This window comes from Manis pentadactyla, chromosome X, assembly GCF_030020395.1.
Source record: "Manis pentadactyla isolate mManPen7 chromosome X, mManPen7.hap1, whole genome shotgun sequence".
NCBI lineage: Eukaryota > Metazoa > Chordata > Mammalia > Pholidota > Manidae > Manis > Manis pentadactyla.
Genome location: NC_080038.1, coordinates 140,821,174 through 140,835,352, shown reverse-complemented (window position 1 = coordinate 140,835,352; position 14,179 = coordinate 140,821,174). Strand labels below are relative to the sequence as shown.

General features: G+C 39.0%; 1 pseudogene; it reads left to right on the top strand.

Moving 5' to 3' along the window:
• Positions 1-5,504: 5,504 nt before the first annotated feature.
• Positions 5,505-5,841, top strand: LOC118923997 (MORF4 family-associated protein 1-like; annotated as a pseudogene).
• Positions 5,842-14,179: the final 8,338 nt, after the last annotated feature.

The following is a 14,179-nucleotide window of genomic DNA, read 5'->3' as shown; positions in this document are numbered from 1 at the left end:
TTTAATAATCAATCACCTGTCTTAATTTTTATTTTTTCTTAGTCTAAGATTTTTGACTTGTTATTCTTCAAGTAGTACACTGCACTGTTTCATATGGTACATATTTGTTGTCTAAGGTGTTTGAAATTGAGGGTGGCCAATTATAAAATCTTTAAAATTAACTTGTTTGGAATCTTTGTGCTACTCAGTAATATACCTTGTTTCGTGATTGGGAATATGAATATTAATTTATGTTAACAATTCTACATTATGACTCTTAATACATACATGCGTGGGGCCAATTCGTAAATTTTTTGCATTTGTCTCCAAACTTAGCACTTGGTTCTGGTTGTTCAGTTAGTTATTTGGCTTATTTGACTTGAAGGAACAGGGTGCAGTCAACAGCTGTGTTTTTCTGCTGTGGTTGAATAAAAAGGACAGAAACTAAGGAAGAATATGTGACATTTTTACGTAGGGGAAATTTGGGGTCTCTTAAAGCAGCCATTTTGGTAGGTTGGTCCAGTTGAATTTCCACTTCAGGGGACTGCTGGGCTTCTGCATTTGTGTGACTCTGAGATTGTCTTTGATTGGTGTAGCTTAAACAATTACCTGTCACAAGCCATTTCTGAATGCTTTTCAGGATCTTTATTTAGAGATTTAATATTTTTAACATATGTTCACATAATCTTGAACTAATAAGCCATGTCTCTGGTAGCTGCTGGAACCTTCTAGTTCTAGATTTTGAAGTGAGTTCACAATCTACCTAGGGTTAGAGCAATGAAAGATGTGTGGTTAAGAAACATCTCATGATCAACAATTATGTAGTGCAGACATCCCAGTGTTCAGGCATTTGTACGTTGCATCAAACTTGCTGGGATGGGTATTGGAACGGGTGAGTATGGTGAGTGTACGGGGTTTGCTCACTAACTGTAATGTGTCTTCTTAGACGACCATGAGACTAAGTCTACACAGCGATCACTTCTGACCTGACCTGTTTGCCTTTTTTTTTGGTGGCATTTTTCAGAGGGTAAATACTCTTCTGATGAAAGTGGCAACAGCTTGAGATAATTAGTCCATCCTGAACTGTAATTATTATTATTATTATTATTATTATTATTATTATTATTATTATTATTATTTTGTTACCATTAATCTACAATTACATGCAGAACATTATGTTTACTAGGCTCACCCCTTCACCAAGTCCCCCCCACAATCCCCATTACAGTCACTGTCCATCAGCATCAGCACAGTAAGATGGTGTAGAATCACTACTTCTCTTCTCTGTGTTGCACAGCCTTCCCCATGCCCCCCCCCACATTATACATGCTAATCGTAATGCCCTCTTTCTTTTTCCCTGCCCCTATCCCTCCCTTCCCACCCACCCTCCCCAGTCCCTTTCCCTTTGGTAACTGTTAATTCATTTTTGGGTTCTGTGATTCTGCTGCCATTTTGTCCCTTCAGTTTTTTCTTTGTTCTTATACTCCACATATGAGTGAAATCATTTGGTACTTGTCTTTCTCTGCCTGGCTTATTTCACTGAGCATAATACCCTCTAGCTCCATCCATGTTGTTGCAAATGGTAGGATTTGTTTTCTTCTTATGGCTGAATAATATTCCATTGTGTATATGTACCACATCCTCTTTATCCATTCATCTACTGATGGACACATAGGTTGCTTCCATTTCTTGGCTGTTGTAAACAGTGCTGCGATAAACATAGGGGTGCATCTGTCTTTTTCATACTGGGATGCTGCATTCTTAGGGTAAATTCCTAGGAGTGGAATTCCCAGGTCAAATGGTATTCCTATTTTGAGCTTTTTGAGGAACCTCCATACTGCTTTCCACAATGGTTGAACTAATTTACATTCCCACCAGCAGTGTAGGAGGGTTCCTCTTTCTCTGCAACCTCGCTAACATTTGTTGTTGTTTGTCTTTTGGATGGTAGCAATCCTTACTGGTGTGAGGTGATATCTAATTGTGGTTTTAATTTGCATTTCTCTGATGACTAGCGATGTGGAGCATCTTTTCATGTCTCTATTGGACATCTGAATTTCTTCTTTGGAGAACTGTCGGTTCAGCTCCTCTGCCCATATTTTAATTGGATTATTAGCTTTTTGTTTGTTGAAGTGCATGAGTTCTTTATATATTTTGGATGTCAACCCTTTATCAGATCTGTCATTTATGAATATATTCTCCCATACTGTAGGGTACCATTTTGTTCTATTGATGGTGTCCTTTCCTGTTCAGAAGCTTCTCAGCTTGATATAGTTTGACTTGTTCATTTTTGCTTTTGTTTCCCTTGCCTGGGGAGATATATTCATGAAGAAGTTGCTCATATTTATGTCCAAGAGATTTTTGCCTATGTTTTTTTCTAAGAGTTTTATGGTTTCATGACTTAATCCAGGTCTTTGATCCATTTTGAATTTACTTTTTTGTATGGGGTTAGACAGTGATCCAGTTTAATTCTCTTACATGTAGCTGTCCAGTTTTGCCATCACCATCTGTTGAAGAGAGTGCCATTTCCCCATTGTATGTCCATGGCTCCTTTATCTTGTATTAATTGACCATCTTTGGGTTAGTGTCTGGAGTCTCTATTCAGTTCCACTGGTCTGTGGCTCTGTTCTTGTGCCTGTACCAAATTGTCTTGATTACTGTTGCTTTGTAGTAGAGCTTGAAGTTGTGGAGCGAGGCCCCCCCCTCACTTTATTCTTCCTTCTCAGGATCGCTTTGGCTATTTGGGGTCTCTGGTGTCTCTGTATGAATTTTCTTTTCTTTTTTTTTTTTGAGTGTCAATTTTTTTTTGCTATTTATTTATTTACATCTTTGTTTTGTTATCATTAATCTATAATTACATGAAGAACATTATGTTTACTAGGCTCGCCCCTACCCCAAGTACCCCCCACAAACCCCATTACAGTCACTGTCCATCAGCATAGTAAGATGTTGTAGAATCACTAGTTGTGCTCTCTGTGTAGCACAGCCCTCCCCTTTCCCCCACTCCCCACATTATACATGCTAATCATAATACCCCCTTTCTTCTTCCCCGCCCTTATCCCTCCCTACCCTCCCATTCTCCCCAGTCTCTTTCCCTTTGGTAACTTTTAGTCCTTTCTTGGGTTCTGTGATTCTGCTGCTATTTTGTTCCTTCAGTTTTTCCTTTATTCTTATGCTCCACAGATGAGTGAAATCATTTGGTATTTGTCTTTCTCTGCTTGGCTTATTTCACTGAGCATAATACCCTCTAGCTCCATCCATGTTGTTGCAAATGGTAGGATTTGTTTTCTTCTTATGGCTGAATAATATTCCATTGTGTATATATACCACATCCTCTTTATGCATTCATCTACTGATGGACACTTAGGTTGCTTCCATTTCTTGGCTATTGTAAATAGTGCTGCGATAAACATAGGGGTGCATCTGTCTTTTTCAAACTGGGCTGCTGCATTCTTAGGGTAAATTCCTAGAAGTGGAATTCCTGGGTCAAATGGTATTTCTATTTTGAGCTCTTGAGGAACCTCCATACTGCTTTCCACAATGGTTGAACTAATTTACACTCCCACCAGCAGTGTAGGAGGCTTCCCCTTTCTCCACAACTTCGCCAACATTTGTTGTTGTTTGTCTTTTGGATGGTAGCCATCCTTACTGGTGTGAGGTGATATCTCATTGTGGTTTTAATTTGCATTTCTCTGTTGACTAACGATGTGGAGCATCTTTTCATGTGTCTGTTGGTCATCTGAATTTCTTTGGAGAACTGTCTGTTCAGCTCCTCTGCCCATTTTTAAATTGGATTATTTGCTTTTTGTTTGTTGAGGTGTGTGAGCTCTTTATATATTTTGAATGTCAAGCCTTTATCAGATCTTTCATTTACGAATATATTCTCCCATACTGTAGGGTACCTTTTTGTTCTATTGATGGTGTCCTTTGCTGTACAGAAGCTTTTCAGTTTGATGTAGTCCCACTTGTTCATTTTTGCTTTTGTTTTCCTTGCCTAGGGAGATATGTTCATGAAGAAGTCACTGATGTTTATGTCCAAGAGATTTTTGCCTATGTTTTTTTTCTAAGAGTTTTATGGTTTCATGACTTGCATTCAGGTCTTTGATCTATTTTGAATTTACTTTTGTGTATTGGGTTAGACAGTGATCCAGTTTCATTCTCTTACATGTAGGTGTCCAGTTTTGCCAGCACCATCTGTTGAAGACACTGTCATTTCCCCATTGTATGTCCATGGCTCCTTTATCAAATATTAATTGACCATATATGTTTGGGTTAATGTCTGGAGTCTCTAATCTGTTCCACTGGTCTGTGGCTCTGTTCTTGTGCCAGTACCAAATTTTCTTGATTACTGTGGCTTTGTAGTAGAGCTTAAAGTTGGGGAGTGAGATTGCCCCAACTTTATTCTTCTTTCTCAGGATTGCTTTGGCTATTCGGGGTCTTTGGTGTTTCCATATGAATTTTTGAACTATTTGTTCCAGTTCATTGAAGAATGTTGTTGGCAATTTAATAGGGGTTGCATCAAATCTGTATATTGCCTTGGGCAGGATGGCCATTTTGAGTATATTAATTCTTCCTAGGCAAGAGTATGGGATGTGTTTCCATTTGTTAGTGTTCTCTTTAACTTCTCTTAAGAGTATCTTATAGTTTTCAGGGTATAGGTCTTTCACTTCCTTGGTTAAGTTTATTCCTAAGTATTTTATTCTTTTTGATGCAATTGTGAATGAAATTATTTTCCTGGTTTCTCTTTCTATTAGTTCATTGTTAGTGTATAGGAAAGCCACAGATTTCTGTGTGTTACTTTTGTATCCTGCAGCTTTGCTGAATTCTGTTATTAGTTCTACTAATTTTGGAGTTACATCTGCAAATAGTGACAGTTTAACTTCTTCTTTACTAATCTGGATTCCTTGTATTTCTTTGTTTTGTCTAATTGCCATGGCTAGGACCTCCAGTACTATGTTGAATAACTGGGGAGAGTGGGCATCCCTGTCTTGTTCCCAATCTTAGAGGAAAAGCTTTCAGCTTCTCGCTGTTCAGTATGATGTTGGCTGTGGGTTTATCATATATGGCCTTTATTATGTTGAGGTACTTGCTCTCTATGCCCATTTTATTGAGAGTTTTTGTCATGAATGGATGTTGAAGTTTGCCAAATGCTTTTTCAGCATCTATGGAGATGATCATGTTGTTTTTGTCATTCTTTTTATTTATGTGGTGTATGATGTTGATGGATTTTTGAATGTTGTACCATCCATGCATCCCTTGGATGAATCCCACATGGTCATGGTGTATGATCCTTTTGATGTATTTTTGAATTCAGTTTGCTAATATTTTGTTTAGTATTTTTGTATCTGTGTTCATCAGGGATATTGGTCTGTAATTTTCTTTTGTGGTGGGGTTTTTCCCTGGTTTTGGTGGAACTGTAAGTATTTTAAGCAGTAGTAGCAAAGTTTGTAATAATTGTTTGGGTAAGAAAATAAAGTTCACTGTTTCTCTGTTTACTGCATACTGTGATTCTAAAGTAGCGGGAAAAGATGTGACCTTTGTACATTGCTGAATTGGCAGACCTAAGGATGTTGAAGTGCTGGAGCCTGGGAAAGATTTTGAGCAACATCTGTTTATAGTCATCAGTGAGGTGCAGGAGGATATTGTGTCTTCTGCTAGAGAGCATGGAAGAACATTCTATGCTGAATAGGGGCAAGTTGTGGGAGATGGACAATATGTTCATGCAAATAGACTCATCTTCAAAATCTAAGTAATGGAATCAAGGACAGGGTGACAAAAGTATGTGAGAAGGCTAAGGAGAAGTCTGAAGAGACTTCAAAGATGGCAGAGATGTTGGTTGAGCTAGTCTGGAGGATAGAGAAGTGAATTCTTTTGAAGGAGGATTGGAGGTTTATAGCCACTGAATTCTAGTCAACTGATGGAGATGGGCTGACACCTGGGAAACTGAAACAAGAGTCTTTTATTGTCTCTCTTTTTTTCCGTCTTAACTGTATTCAATCCTCACATTATGTTTCTGCTATAATCTGTGGTCGATAAACTCAGGATGAGTTTTTTGTTTTTTGTTTTTGTTTTGGGATCATTACTCTACAATTACATGAGGAACATTATGTTTACTAGACTCCCCCCATCACCAAATTCCCCCCACATTCCCCATTGCAGTCACTGTTCATCAGAGTAGTAAGATGTTGTAGAATCACTACTTGTCTTCTCTGTGTTGTACATCCCTCTCCATACCCCCCCACATTATACATGCTAATCATAATGCCCCCTTTCTTTTTTCCACCCCCTTATCCCTCCTTTCCCACCCATTCCCCCCCACCAGTTCTTTTCCCTTTGGTAACCGTTAGTCCATTCTTGGGTTTTGTGTCTTCTGGTGTTTTGTTCCTTCAGTTTTTCCTTTGTTCTTATACTCCACAGATGAGTGAAATCATTTGGTACTTGTCTTTCTCCGCCTGGCTTATTTCACTGAGCATAATACCCTCTAGCTCCATCCATGTTGTTCCAAATGGTCGGATTTGTTTTCTTCTTATGGCTGAATAATATTCCATTGTGTATATGTACCACCTCTTCTTTATCCATTCATCTACTGAGGGACACTTAGGTTGCATCCATTTCTTGGCTATTGTGAATAGTGCTGCAATAAACACTGGGGTGTATTTGTCTTTTTCAAACTGGGCTGCTGCATTCTTAGGGCAAATTCCTAGGGCTGGAATTCCTGGTTCAAATGGTATTTCTATTTTTAGTTTTTTAATATTTTTTAGTGTTTTTTTTGGTATCATTAATATACAATTGCATGAGGAATATTATGCTTACCAGGTTCCCCCCTTCACCAAGTCCCCCACACAAACCCCATTACAGTCACTGTCCATCAGCATAGTAAGATGCTGTGGAATCACTACTTGTCTTCTCTGTGCTATACTGCCTCCCCATGTCCCCCCCTCTACATTATACATGCTAATCATAATGCCTCCTTTCTTCCACCCACCCCCTTCTCCATCCCGTCCCTCCCATCCTCCCTAGTCCCTTTCCCTTTGGTAACTGTTAGTCTATTCTTGGGTTCTGTGATAGTGCTGCTGTTTTGTTCTTTCAGTTTTTTCTTTGTTCTTATACTCCACATATGAGTGAAATCATTTGTTACTTATCTTTCTCTCCCTGGCTTATTTCACTGAGCATAATACCCTCTAGCTCCATCCATGCTGTTGCAAATGGAGGATTTGTTTTCTTCTTATGGCTGAATAATATTCCATTGGAATATTCCTAGGAGTGGAATTCCTGGGTCAAATGGTATTTCTATTTTGAGCTTTTTGAGGAACCTCCATACTGCTTTCCACAATGGTTGAACTAATTTACATTCCCACCAGCAGTGTAGGAGGCTTCCCCTTTCTCTGCAACCTCGCCAACAATTGTTGTTGTTTGTCTTTTGGATGGTGGCGATCCTTACTGGTGTGAGGTGATATCTCATTGTGGTTTTAATTTGCATTTCTCTGATGACAAGCAATGTGGAGCATCTTTTCATGTGCCTGTTGGTCATCTGAATTTCTTCTTTGGAGAACTGTCTGTTCAGCTCATCTAAGAATTTTTTAATTGGATTATTTGCTTTTTGTTTGTTGAGGTGCGTGAGCTCTTTATATGTTTTGGATGTCAACCCTTTATCAGATCTGTTATTTAGGACTTTATTCTCCCATACTGTGCCCGCTCGCAGATTCTACTTTTCCATTTCTCTAATATCCAGCACACTATGCAATGTGTGTCTGCGCTCCAGGTGCGGATTACTGTAGCTGGTTATTCAGCAGTCCTGCACTTCCACTCCCTGCCCGCTCCGACTCCTTTCTTCCCTCCGGGAAGCTGGGGTAGGGGGAGTGCTCGGGTCCCGCTGGGCCGTGGCTTTTCTCTTACCCGCTTTGTGAGATGCTGAGTTCTCGCAGATGTAGATGTAGCCTGGCTGTTGTACTGTATCCTCTGGTCTCTCTTTTAGGAATGGTTGTATTTGTTGTATTTTCAAAAATATATATGGTTTTGGGAGGAGATTTCTGCTGCCCTACTCATGCTGTCATCTTGGCTCCTCCTCTCTTCAGTATGAGTTTTGATGGTAAAATGTTTTTGCTTGAGGAAAAGAATGTAACACTTTTATTTCAAGAATGCTCTCATATACAGAAATTTGGGCCAGGATGTAAACTCTTGGAGCAGTCACATTTGTTCCTGGCTTAATTATTTCTGAATTTTGAGGTGCCTTGCTCTTTTTTGTGTGACCTGATAGCTTCCAGGGTTTGTGTGTGACACATGTGACTCAGAGGTGGAGTTCTGCAGCTCTGGAGGTGCTGAAGGAGTTGCATTAATTTTAGAAGAGGACTCCATGCCACAACGCTGGAGAAACTGATGAAGGGACCAGACTTCAGCTGGTGATGTGAATGGGGCTGATTTCTAGGTGGGACTGGCTACTCAAATGCAGGGATGAAGGAAGATACTGTTTGCATTTTAGGACTTAAATTTCTGGGTGGGACTGAAGGAGGAAAGAGCGATTTTGCTCATAATTCAAATTTTATATGACACACTATCTCATGTAAGCTGTCTGATCAGTTTATTTGGACAACCTAACTCAGTTTTATTTGACATGGATCCTAGAATAGGAGACGAAATCTTGGTATTCTGTAAAAGTTGATGAAATACTCTGATACATTTCAGAGGATTCTGAGCATAAAATGAAAGAGATAGTAGTAAAATCTTTTAAGGGCTAGGGAAGGAAAATGTGGAAGTGTCTGAATGGTACCCTAAACTGGACAGTGAAGAGGCATTTTCAAGGTTCATAAATTGTCCGGTAAGTTCATTTGAATAGCAGACCTGACAGATATTTGAGCAAATCCCTACCATGTTAAAACAAAAAATACTCTACAAGTATTCATTTCCTTGAGAAGATAAAAGACCAAAAGAAGTGTATTCTAGTATACCCTAACCCTAACCCTAAGACCTTTCTTTTGTCCCAGAGCACCTGGATGTGGATCCCTGTTTTCCACAAGCAGCTAGAATCTCAGTCTCTCCACGTATTCCACCTGTCTTAGCTTTCCAACCCCACTAGTCTCCAGAGCACCATGCAATGTAGGTTCCTGCTTCCTGATCAAACCTCTAGGGCTGAGTTTTCAGTAGTCCTAGGCCTCCACTCCCTCCCCACTCCGTTTCTCTCCCTCCTGCTGGTGAGCTGGGATGGGGGAAGGGCTTGGGTCCTGCCAGATCACAGCTTTGGTATGTAACCCTGTTCTGTGAGGTCTGTTCTTTTCTCCAGGTGTATGCAGTCTGGTGCAGCTTTCATTCCTGTTGCTCTTTCAGGATTACTTGTATTAACTATTTTTTCATATATGTGGTCTTGGGTGGAGGTTTCTGTCTTACCTCTCACGCCGCCATCTTTAATCCTCCAGAACAAGCACGTTTTTAAGAACCAAATAATAATATAAATAGTGAAAAGGGCTGTGAAAAAGAAATTAGAAAATGTGTGTGTGTGACTAGAGTGGGGTGGATTTAGATTAGGTAGAGAGGAAAAGCTTCCCTGAGACAATGACTAATGATCCCAGACATGAAGGAAGCCCAGCCAGACATCATGTGCAAAGGTCCTGAGAAGGGAGCAAACTTAAGATATCAGGATAACAGGAAGAAATACAATGTGTTAGTTTCTTACAGTTGCTGTAACAAATTACCACAAACTAGGTGGCTAAAAGCAATAGGAATTTTTTCTCTCACAGTTCCGGAGGTCAGAAATTAGAAATCAAGGTGTCAGTAGGGCTGTTCTCTTTCTGTAGGCTCTAGGAGAGAATCCATGCCTCTTCTTCTAGCTTATGGTGGCTGTTAAGTATTCTTTGGCTTATAGCTACATCTCTTTCTGCTGTCTTCATCTGGCCTCCTGTGTTCCAGTTTTTACTGTATGCCTGTCTTAGAAGGGCATTTGTGATGACAGTTAAGGCCCATCCAGATAATCCAGAGTAACTACATTTCAAAATCCTTAATTGTATCCTGTAAGACCCCTTTTTCCAAATAGGATAATATTTATAAATTGCAGGACTTAGCGTCCTATCTTTGGGTGACATTTTCAGCCTACTACAGTTAGTACGGCTAAAAAACAGGGAGATAAGATGAGTGGTAGACAATGAAGGCAGAGAAGGAATGGGAGAAGGAGAAGGAGAGGAACCTGGAGGCAGTTGTGGACAGAGTTAATAGGACTGGATGTACTAGATAAGGGGGGGGAGTAAGAGTAATCAAGGGTGATTAACATAAGCAACTAGATGGACGATGGTGCCAGTAACTGAAATGGGGCATCAGTGGAAAATGAACAGATTTGGGAGGGAATAAAAAAATGAAGAGATCTGTATTTGCTATGTTTGAGATGCCCATGAAAGCAAGTGAAGACGCCAGTCAGTAGGTTTTATGATTTTTTTGCTTAGGAGAGGGATCAGTGCCATAGATATAAATTTGGGAGTTTTCTGCATGTTAATAGCTTTAAAGTTATGAGATTAGGTAAAGTCAGATGGTATAAAACAGACTTAGAGGGCTTTGCCATGAGTTCTGGGACACTCCACCTTAGAGGTCCACTAGAGGAGCTAGCAAAGGAGTTTGAAGAGGGGTTGGCTGATGGGGAGTATTTCTTAAGCCAAAAAAAGAATGTTGTAAAGAGGAAGGAAATAGTCATTTCTGATGTGGCTGAGAGCTCTGGTTGTATGAAACATAAAAGTAGTAATTTTATTGCATGATTTCCTTACTAAATGCGTTTTCAGTGCAGAGCTGAGGATAGAGGCTAGACTAGAGTGCCTTGAAGGAGAAATGGGACATGAGAGAGAGGAGGCAGCAACTGTAGACGTTTTGTTTTCAGAGGGGCAGAGAAGTGGTGCAATAGCTGAAGAGAATATGAAGTCATTTTTAAGGTAACGAAAAAGGTTAAGAATTTTTTTATGGTGAATTGTGAGAAAAAAATTCAGATGTTTTATTTCAAAATTTGACTTGGAATTTATAAATTCCATGTATGTGGGTTGTTAAATTCCACAGCTTGAAGATCATCTAATAATAGTAGGTTTTCATTTTTTTAGTGCCAAAGTGTTTTGTTACCTTTTGTCAGCTTTATAACACTTAATAAAACCAACCCTTTTTGGTTCTATTCACTCAATGATACTTTGGCTACTAGAAAAGAGAAAGAAGTCCCCAGGGTTTCACTTTAAATAGGGAAACTGGGTTACTCTTCTTATTTGTCTTATTAATGTCTATGGTCACCATAAATTGGAACTTTTAACTGTAGTAATTAACAAAATCCCAAGGCATTTTAAGGATGCACTTTCTGTTTATTATAACTCAGAAAAGTAATTGGGTGACTCTAAACCTTTATAAAAGTGGTGGTGAAGTCATTTTAGTGTCTTTTGTGAAAGAAATTTTAGAAAAAAATCTTACCTGAAGATACCTACCTTAGTGCACTCCCTCCAGCTTTGGGTTTATTTAAAGGAAATTATTTGAAGGAATATCATGACCTGCAATATAATGCAGTCAGTTAATTATAAGGTATCATCTGTAAATTTTAGGACACTTTTCATTCTTAAGTTATTGAATTCTGATTTTCATGTGCAAAAATTTCAGAGTTCTATTCTGAAAGTTTTGCCCTAAATAGAAGCTTATGTGAAGGGAAATAAAGGAGTAGATTAATGATGATAAGGACACCATAGGAGGTAAAAGTGAGAGAAAAAAGTTACTCAAGGTTTGTTAACCCAGACACACCCTAAGAAATGTTGGAAGAGTTCAAAATTAAGTTGACATTTAGCTACTGATGCTGTTCAAGTTGAATTTTCTGAGTCCAACAGCCATTTTACTATTGTAAAATGCATAAGCATTAATAACAAATAAATTTGGAGGGGGGACTAAAGAAGAGGAAAAGGGCCAGTCAGTATTTAAGATCAAGGGCAACCTCCAGCTATTGCTGCAAAAAGTTTGATTGAAATTAACCATGAGTTTCCTGACCCTGTAGGTGACATACACCACTTCACTGCTTTTGTAGTGCACCTACAACATGCATACACACATACATGCACACACTCAAACACACATAGTTTTTAGCGCATGTGTGAGGATTTATTTTAGAGTGAATTCCTTCTATAAAAATGTGAACACAATTTGTTTCACTTTATATAAACACAACTGAAAAGTTTTAGGAGTAAATTTCTGTAGTACTTTACTATGGAAGTTATCTGCTATTCTCCTGTGCCGTACTTTCTGTGCAGTGTTGATGAGTATGCTGTGAAATACCAAACTCTGTAAACTGTGTTGCATATTGGCAGGCGTTGATTTATTCATGTATTTCTTTGGTCATATTTTACTTAATAATAATATTTGCTAGTACTTTTCAGGTTTTTGGGTAGCTAAACCTAAGTCAAGTGTCAGCAAACTCTTTCCAGAAGGGCCAGATTAGATTTTGCAGGACTTATGGTGTATGTTGCAACTTTGGTATCGTAGTGAGAGAGCAGCCTTAGATATACTGCGGGTGGCAGTGTTCTAGTAAAACTTTATTTACAAAAACTTGTGGCCCACCAGATTTATCTCATGGCTGCAGTCTGCCGACCACTGTTTTCAGTGATATATTAATATGCTATACATACAATGTTAAAGTTAATGAGTGTTAATTTCAAAGTTAGTTATGTTAATAAAGGAATATCCAGTGACCCAGAAGATCTTCACTCTGCTATTTTGTTTTGAATAAAACCCAGTTGTTAAATTTTTCTAGTATTTGTGAGTTAGATGACCCATTCTCACTATTCAAAGATATACTGGTATTTCCTTCCTTGTTACAGGACACATATTCTTCTGGAGCAAATGGAGGCACTTCTAACAGGACTGCAGCCTCATCACCAGGTATGTGTTAAGCCAAAAAGGTGGAACCCTTTCTAGGTTAAGGCTTCATCTAGTTAATGAGCAGAGTAGTAGACATTCATTCTGACGTGGATGTTTAGGGATGGGGGCCACTTCTAGCTAGAGAAAGGTACAGTGGAGAGAGTGTAGTACTATAAACTATGTTATTTGATTTAGTGGGTTTCCTGTAAACATCTTTGCCCAGCTAGGAAGTTGCGTATTTGGCTTTCAGGTTGCTAGGGAAATGTTAGGGTTCCTGACACAAGGGAGGAGGAGATTGGACTCTAAGTTTGATGAGGCAGTGGTAGTGACCTGTCAGGATACCTGTTATTTAAACCAAACCTGCCATACCATCGAGATTTCATGACTTCTTTGGGATCTGAACACTGATTTGGGAAATGTCCTAGGAGAATAAGAGAAGCAAGTCAGGATAAGGGAGCCACTGGTTTTCCCCCACCTGTTTCCACTGGGTTGCCTCAATATTTTATAGAGTTGATGTGGATGGGAAGAAGGGTGCAGGTGGTAAGACTTGGACTAGGAAGTTAAACTCATGGCTTAGTCTTTCATTTTGTTGAAGTCCAAAGCAAGCTGAAATGCTATTTCTACTATATATTTTCAGTTTTTTTTGCTGTGGCAAAATTCACGTGAAATTTATTAACCATTTTTAACTATACAGTTCATTGGCGTTGTTTATTCACATTGTGTAACCATAAACACCATCCACCTGTAGAACTTCTTCTTCTTCCCAAACTGAAACTTGACACCCGTTAAACAGTAACTGTCCATTCTCTTCACTCCCCAGCTCCTGGCAAGCCGCCATCCTACTTTCTCTAAATTTGAGTTACTGATGAACTTACTACGAGTCTCTGAATTTGAGTCACTACTACTATTAAGTGTTCCTAGTGCGAGAGAGAGGGCCTGGTACACCAGGTAGTTTCATCATTTCCTTCATCCAAAGGTAGTGAATGAAATAAAACATGTGATAGTCAGGGGAGCTACTGGCTCACTGAAGCCTGTCTTAAAGTGAAAAAACCTGTGGAAGGTAGTTTCTAAATGTGAAGGGGGTTTGAGAATAGAGTTCATTAGGTTAAAGCAAATTTCATTCCCGTGCTCACCTTAATTTCAGAGTAATTCTCTTGATAGAAGTTAAGTTTACAAGAGATGCTTTTGCTATTGTCAAGATGCATTTAACTTTCATAAACACTTAAATGAAGTGGTTTAATATGGAATATTAAGATTCTGAAAAGTTCCTTCAAATTGCTGCCTGCTGAAACCTCAGTAAAAGGCTAAAAACCCTCAGTAAAAGGTTCTACCATGTGAACCACATGCACATGTG